This window comes from Schistocerca serialis, chromosome 7, assembly GCF_023864345.2.
Source record: "Schistocerca serialis cubense isolate TAMUIC-IGC-003099 chromosome 7, iqSchSeri2.2, whole genome shotgun sequence".
Taxonomy (NCBI): domain Eukaryota; kingdom Metazoa; phylum Arthropoda; class Insecta; order Orthoptera; family Acrididae; genus Schistocerca; species Schistocerca serialis.
Window position 1 is genome coordinate 198,292,464 of NC_064644.1, and position 7,288 is coordinate 198,299,751.

A 7,288-nucleotide genomic window follows, 5' to 3' on the forward strand; every position below is an offset into this window, starting at 1 on the left:
CCAGAATAACGTGATCATCCAGGTAATAACACGAAAATATCCCTCGAACGTTACGCGTCCTCCCTTCTGACGACTGTTGCAAGGTGTTAGCTTTCAAACCTTTCACAACGTACGCGCCAGTAGCTATCTATCCGACGGATCATAAAACGTGCATCTGCAAAGACCACGTGTCACCACGTGTCACCATTCAGCGGACGTCCAGTTGCGATAATGGCGCGTAAATTCCAGCCTTCGTTACAGATGACAGCAGCCAGCATGGGTGCATGTACCAGGCGCTTGCTGCAAAGGCCCATACGCAGGAACATTCGCTGAACGTTCGTTGATGTGACATTGCTGGTATCAACTGGGTTTAACCGAGCGGTCAGATGTTCAACAGTTGCATGTGTATTCGCCAGTACACATGTCCCCAGCCTTCGTTTACCCCTGCCATCTATGGCTCGTGCTGCACCATAGTGCCTCGGCCCTGGTTTTGAACAGCGCCATTTTGCCGTGCATGGTGTACTTTAACTACGGTGGCACGCGAACAATTTACAACCTTAGCCGTTTCAGGAATGCTTCCATCCTTGGGCCGAAAGAAGTTATCATGCCCGTTTCGACGTCAGATAAATGGCTCAGTTTTCGCTTTGAAGATGACGCCCTCGGCATGCTTTATATACATACCCACCTCTGCTAGTGCTGCTACCTGCCGTCTGTGAGTGGTTATTGCACGTTGACTACGGTCATAGACTGTCGTTACATAATGTGAGCCGGCCGCGGTGGCCGTGCGGTTCTGGCGCTGCAGTCCGGAACCGCGGGACTGCTACGGTCGCAGGTTCGAATCCTGCCTCGGGCATGGATGTGTGTGATGTCCTTAGGTTAGTTAGGTTTAAGTAGTTCTAAGTTCTAGGGGACTTATGACCTAAGATGTTGAGTCCCATAGTGCTCAGAGCCATTTAAACCATTTAAACCATAATGTGACTGGACCTTATATAAATCGGGACGACAAAATTCTGCGTAACGTGAGGCAGTGGCGGAGGGCGCGTGCGAGCTGCTCGCCATGTAAACAGCGGGCGAGGTTAAATGGTTACCGAGAGCATGTTGTGGAGACACTATCTACCTCTGTTGCTGTTAAAAAGAATTCCATATTTTGGAGACTGTAGTACGGACCAAACTAAGAAAATATGGACAGTAAACATGGGCTCTAAAATGCCAGCCTTCAGAACTATGAGCAATTGTACATTTTCGCTACTGTGAAACACATCTCTTCTACCGCAAGCTTTCTGCTGTTACGAACGACTTATAGAACGTAGTAAACAAATGAGAAGGCATATTCTGTTACTGTGAAACGGAAGGGCTTGTAATATTAACTGCTTGCTACTATATACGAACTTGTGAACCATCTCTAGAGCAGATGCTCAACATTGAGCTCATTCACAGTGAGGAATGTTTTTTACGACGCCTTAGGAATCACGCACTTTCCGAGAAACTCCAGGTTGGTCGCGAATGCTCTGGCCAACACTGAAGACGCTTTCCCGTATTGTTTGTATATCACCAATGGGGCTTGCACACATCAAAGATTTAAAATGTTGCCACAACCAGAAATCCAGGGGTTGAGATGAGGACATTTCGGTGAAAATGGGCTGAGGGCTGAGCCACACCTCAAGTTGTTCTTGGGATGTTGCCACCCCCCCCCCCCCCCCCGCCTCAGCAGGAGAACCAAATCGTTTGATAGAACTGAAGATACTTTCCACCTGTCAAACTTTCTGGTAGTATGCAAACTCCTGTTAGTCTATTGCCAATAGTTCCTGCCCACATATTAAATGAAATCGGCACTCATGCCTTGCTTCTTCAACTGGGTGTGGATCTGTATCAGCCCACGCATGTTGGTTGTGAAGATTGATAATCGCGTGAAATGTGCTTCATGTATAAATAGTATCTTTGTTGTGAAAACTGAATCTTCACCACACTTTTTCAAGTCATTGGCAGAACTAAATTCTGACAGGTTCATCTTTGCTGCGTCCAAGTACAATAGCAGAGGAATGTGTCTTCACTAGTGTGGTGCATTCTGTAGGTCGTTCGTAAATGGCAAATATCTTGCAGTAGAAGAGATGTGCATTATAGCAGTGAAGATCAACAAGCGTTCATAACTCTTAAGGCATGCATTTAAGAGTCGATGTTTACTGGACATAACACTCTGTATAATGACACGGACTTCAAGCCTTCGGCAGAAAGTGGAAGGAGAGAACATGACTATCGAAACGTCACGGACACACTACGGACTGAAGTGGCAAGACACCTGAGGAACTTGTGTCAAGGTTATTTACGTTTCCCCATGAAGAGAAGGGGTTAGCTTGTACTTTTCAATTACGATTACGCAGAGGAATAATGAGACGTTGCTTTTTGTGTTTACCTTCCTGACTTCTGAACGTTAAGATTTCATACGCAGACAAAGATACTTGAGAAACAAATCAGTCTCGACGAAGTACGTCATGTATATTTCAGTCTTTCTTGTAACAGAACTGACAGATCGCTTGTGATTCGCAGATTTTCTTCTCAGGCCAGTTCCATGAAAACTCTTCTTTTTTTTTTTAACACAATAATTAACCACTGCTCACTGAATAGTTCCGTACTCCCAGTTTTGTGACGAAGTCATGAGTTTTCCCTTTGAAAATAAAACTTCTAGGGTAATGTTATGATTTAGAATTCGTTTGATCCATTTCGTAAGATTATGTCTGAAAATTAAGAAAATTCAACTGCTTGGTGGGTTTTAATATTGCCACGTCCCTCGTTATGAAGTTTTTGTAATTTATCATCTTAGAAAAGGTGGCCTAGTAGAAGACATACTCACTTTTGCTCACTTAGGGTTTTGCCGCTATAAAAATGTTGTGTCCATCACTTAACGAAAGTATCGACACCGTGCAAAAAAAAAAAAAAATATAAAAAAAAAAAAAAAACCGTATGTGTTGGTTGTCTCCTTTGTTTTACAGCCTCTTTTTCGCAGTTTCTGTTACACAGGTTATATAGGTTAATACCGTCTTTTATGACTGTAATAAAAGTCTCTTATAAGACCAAATGCGTTTCGCTTTATGTTAAAGCATCTTCAGTGGTCAATGTAAATTATGGCTTTTCTTACAACACTGTTTGCAGGATCATGAACAGTACCTGCGCTGTCCCTACTATAAACAGTATTTAATTATTACAGTTGCTCACAGTTTTTTGTTTCTTACGCAGTTCATCACGTTTGTAGTACATTTTAGCACACAGCCCTTTCACTACCACTACATTCACACACACACACACACACACACACATACATACACACACACACACAACGCATCCCCCAATATCCAAAAAAAGTACACGATCTACGAGACATGGCGACATTGCACAGGAGTTTCACAACAATGAAACGTGAATGTATTTAAATGGTTCAAATGGCTCTGAGCGCTATGGGACTTAACATATGAGGTCATCAGTCCCCTAGAACTTAAAACTACTTAAACCTAACTAACCTAAGGACATCACACACATCCATGCCCGAAGCAGGATTCGAACCTGCGACCGTAGCGGTCGCGCGGTTCCAGACTGCAGCGCCTAGAACCGCTCGGCCACACCGGCCGGCGAATGTATTTAGTGGAAGTGAGAGTGCTGTATGATGAAGTCTACCACATACGTGTAGAGCAACACGATGAGTGACGTACAAGTAAGGAACAAAAATCCGTGAGTAACGATAAAAAATAAAGGGAAACGCGTCTCTCCGTAAGACTTCTATTACAGCCACTAAAGATCGCATTAACCTGTATAAATTGTAACAGCACGTGTTTTAGTCTGACCTATGAAAACGCGAAACATGCATTGTTATTGTACAAATGATCAAACATTCGAGTTACTCACAATCGTGTAAATTATCCAAATACGGTACGGTAGAGGAACAGATACACTTACGTGAATATTTAAAATTCTGAACAAAATAACAGTGTACGTTACTTCACAGCTTCTTCGCATTTCCTGGCCATTCCTCATGAAATTTGAATCATCAGTTTTCGCCTCCCATTGCGAAAACATTCTGTTGGCACCCACCTACAAAGGGAGAATTGAGCATCACGATAAAATAAGAGAAATCAGGGCTCGCACGGAAAAATTTAAGTGCTCGTTTTTCCCGCGTGTCGTTCGAGAGTGGAACGGTAGCGATACAGCATGAAGGTGGTTCATTGAACCCTCTGCCAGGCACTTTATTGTGAATAGCAGACTAATCACGTAGATGTAGATTATTCTCGCTTACAGATGTGGAATGTGGGTTCGAGTCAGTTATGGGTGTCCAAATAAGGAAAACGACTCTTATCTACGGAGACCTCCCAGGGTGACAAAATAACACAACCTTTTCTCATCTATTCATATCTTTAGTTCACAGCACAACTGTCCACTTTCCATAGTCATTGAAAATTTTCTACTTTCCACTTCGGGTTCCAACTCACATAGAAACTGTGTGAAGGCGACTGTTTTGTTGGAGAGACGTGAATTCTACCGTCTGTCAGCACCTAGTGCCTGTAACAGTCAAAGTATTTCCACTGAATATAGCGTCAAATGGTAGCACTATTGCTGGGAAATTTTGAATGTGAATATCATAAAATAACTAAATTACGAGATAAAAAGTTAACATCTACCGTGACAAGTTAAAATCTATCGTCGTTTTCAATTAATAAACGCAAAGAAGATTCATCTGATCAATGAAAGTGTGCGCTGTACAAAGAGCAAGTAGTTGATACGTTTACCGAAGGATGGCGTCTGTGTTGTCAAAACTGAATTGTAGATAACAGCTTAATATTACACCTTTCTATCGCTTCTGATTGGTGTTTACGAATTTACTTAACTCTGGTTTGTATGCTTTTCTGTTACGGACGTGAAATAGGTAATCCATCTGCCGAATAAGGTTAGCAAAATTTTCATTAGATGGAACAAAAGTAAAGTGGGTGCAGTAGTGGTTGCGAGTTATGTCAGACGTATTATCATACGTGTGATTTTCACTTTTTCAGGTTGGCAATTGTAGTGCGAAGGAACGTATTATAGTACGAAAATCTTGATTGCTAGGCTCGGTGAAATCTGTGCCAGGAACGAGTGGAGCCCGGGTCCACGCGAGAAGCCGTCTTCGCACCTGGGAGTATCCTGAGGCGATAACGGGAGATAACGCAGCTTTGTCTTGAGCGCACCAGTTGTTTGATGCTTAGCCGAGGCTGCGAATCGTAGAATGGTTCTGAGGACTGCCACAGCAAGGTAAGAGACCGTCTTTTATACAATTTCCTTGTCCGAGAATTTATTTACGAGGTCACAACTGGCAGCAAAAATCAATCTCACGTTGACACCGCATCTAGCGAAATGTGAGAGTAAAGAAACAGCGATTAAGGGGCCATATTATTTAATATTTACTGAAGAACTCCTTCTCGTACGACTGCATGGCTTCCGTTAAAATATTTTAGTCGGCGCTGAGGTTTCTGCTTTGTAAAACCCATAGTGAACTGCTGCGATATTCCGACCACGATCCAATATGTTTCGATTATATAAAAAGTTTTTATTTCGCTCTTCGATTCATTTACAACAGATTTTGTCAAACGTTGTTCTGCGCCGTTCCGCGGGAAGTGAATAAGTGCACTGTGGAAAACTATTAATCACGTGGCGTTTTTGGGCCATGTTGACGATATAATTTTTTGAAAATTTTATTATGATTTCCATGTTATTAGTTCTGATTTAAAACTGATATTTTTCACTGAATAAAACAAGGTTTTCTCATCTTTAAAACTTTGTTTAACCTTCAAAATAAACTAGGTGTTCCATGAAACTTCCAGCTTCAGAGTAGAAGTTGGGGAAACCGCTGATTAATAGTAAACAAATGTGTTTTTGCAGTATCTGACCTTGTGTTTGGTTGTTCCGAAGATGTATGTACAACACTATAACTGACCAGCACAGACTGGAAATTAAACGTGGACCTCATTTCTGACATTTTGTATTCGTTGCACGGTTGTATGACGCAACAACACTTACGTCTCTTGGATACCTTTCAGACGATATTGCTTGTAGTGAAGAGTTCGAGTGATTAAGACATTCATGTTATGTCCGAGAAATCCGTGACTCAAATTCTCGTAGTGTTATGTACTTTTTGTAGTTTCTCTGATTCACTTCAATGAATGCTGGGACGCTTTCTTAAAGAGGCCATTGCAACACCCTATATGTATCTTCGTTCAACTGAATCTCGTCATTCGCAAATAATGACGTCGATATCGAAATGATTCGTGACATTCCAAACTACCCACAGTGTAAAAATATCTCCAAAAGAATGGTGTGATGTCCAGTAAAAGGTGTGAAACCAAACGCTAAATTTTATTAGCTACATACGGCTAAATTTGCATTCAGTTAATATAAAAGACTGCAGTTTAACAGACAAAAAGCCCCCGTTTCGTCCGTACATTTCGTGAGAGATAAACCAGTATACCCAGTTATACTGGCCAAAAGGTTATACCTGGATTAGAATAAGAAAGTGATTGACAATTGAAGGGGGATGTTGACGGCTTGCCGTTATGTGCGAGCGCAATATGGCGCTGGTAGCAGCAGTTTTCCAATTCCGTAAGTGCCTTAATACGTCCCCAGTTAATGTGCAGTATTGTGTTCAATCATACTGCACTGAGAATCAAAATGTATTAGAAAACACCACAAAAATTATATAACAGGCCGCAGTTGTCCGTATCAGACCGGTAACCGGGAGCTGAGGTAGCAGAGCGATATGACAACTCTCATCAAGACAGAAGGTGTGAGCAAACTCGTGCTCTGATTGGTTGTTGCTGTGGTATCTGCCCTGTAAACAGCTAACTATCAAGTTACTCTGTTAGTCTGATCCAGGTACAGGGGTGACACATCCGGAAACGCAAGATCGAACGGCTACACGTATCATGTAGTGGGGGAGGGAAAAGTAGAGCACCTGTTAAGTACACAGTGATCGGCCAAAACATTATGACCACTGCCCACCGCGACATTTTGGATGCCGCCTGGTGGCGTTGTGGGCACGCGACATGGTATGAAAAGTGTGTAAGCGGAGTAGACACTGACGGGGGATCTCACCCTAGCGAAGATATGGACTGCAAATCGGGAAATCCATTGAGCTAAGCGACTTTGACGAATGTCAGATTTTTATTACGCATATGTCCACGACTCTTCACACAACGTGGGGTTCGGAGGCTTCTTTGCTCTGAAAGTAGAATAGATGATGATCTGTGGCATCTCTGCCGAAACAGCACAATGCTTGTGCACTCACAAGTGTTTC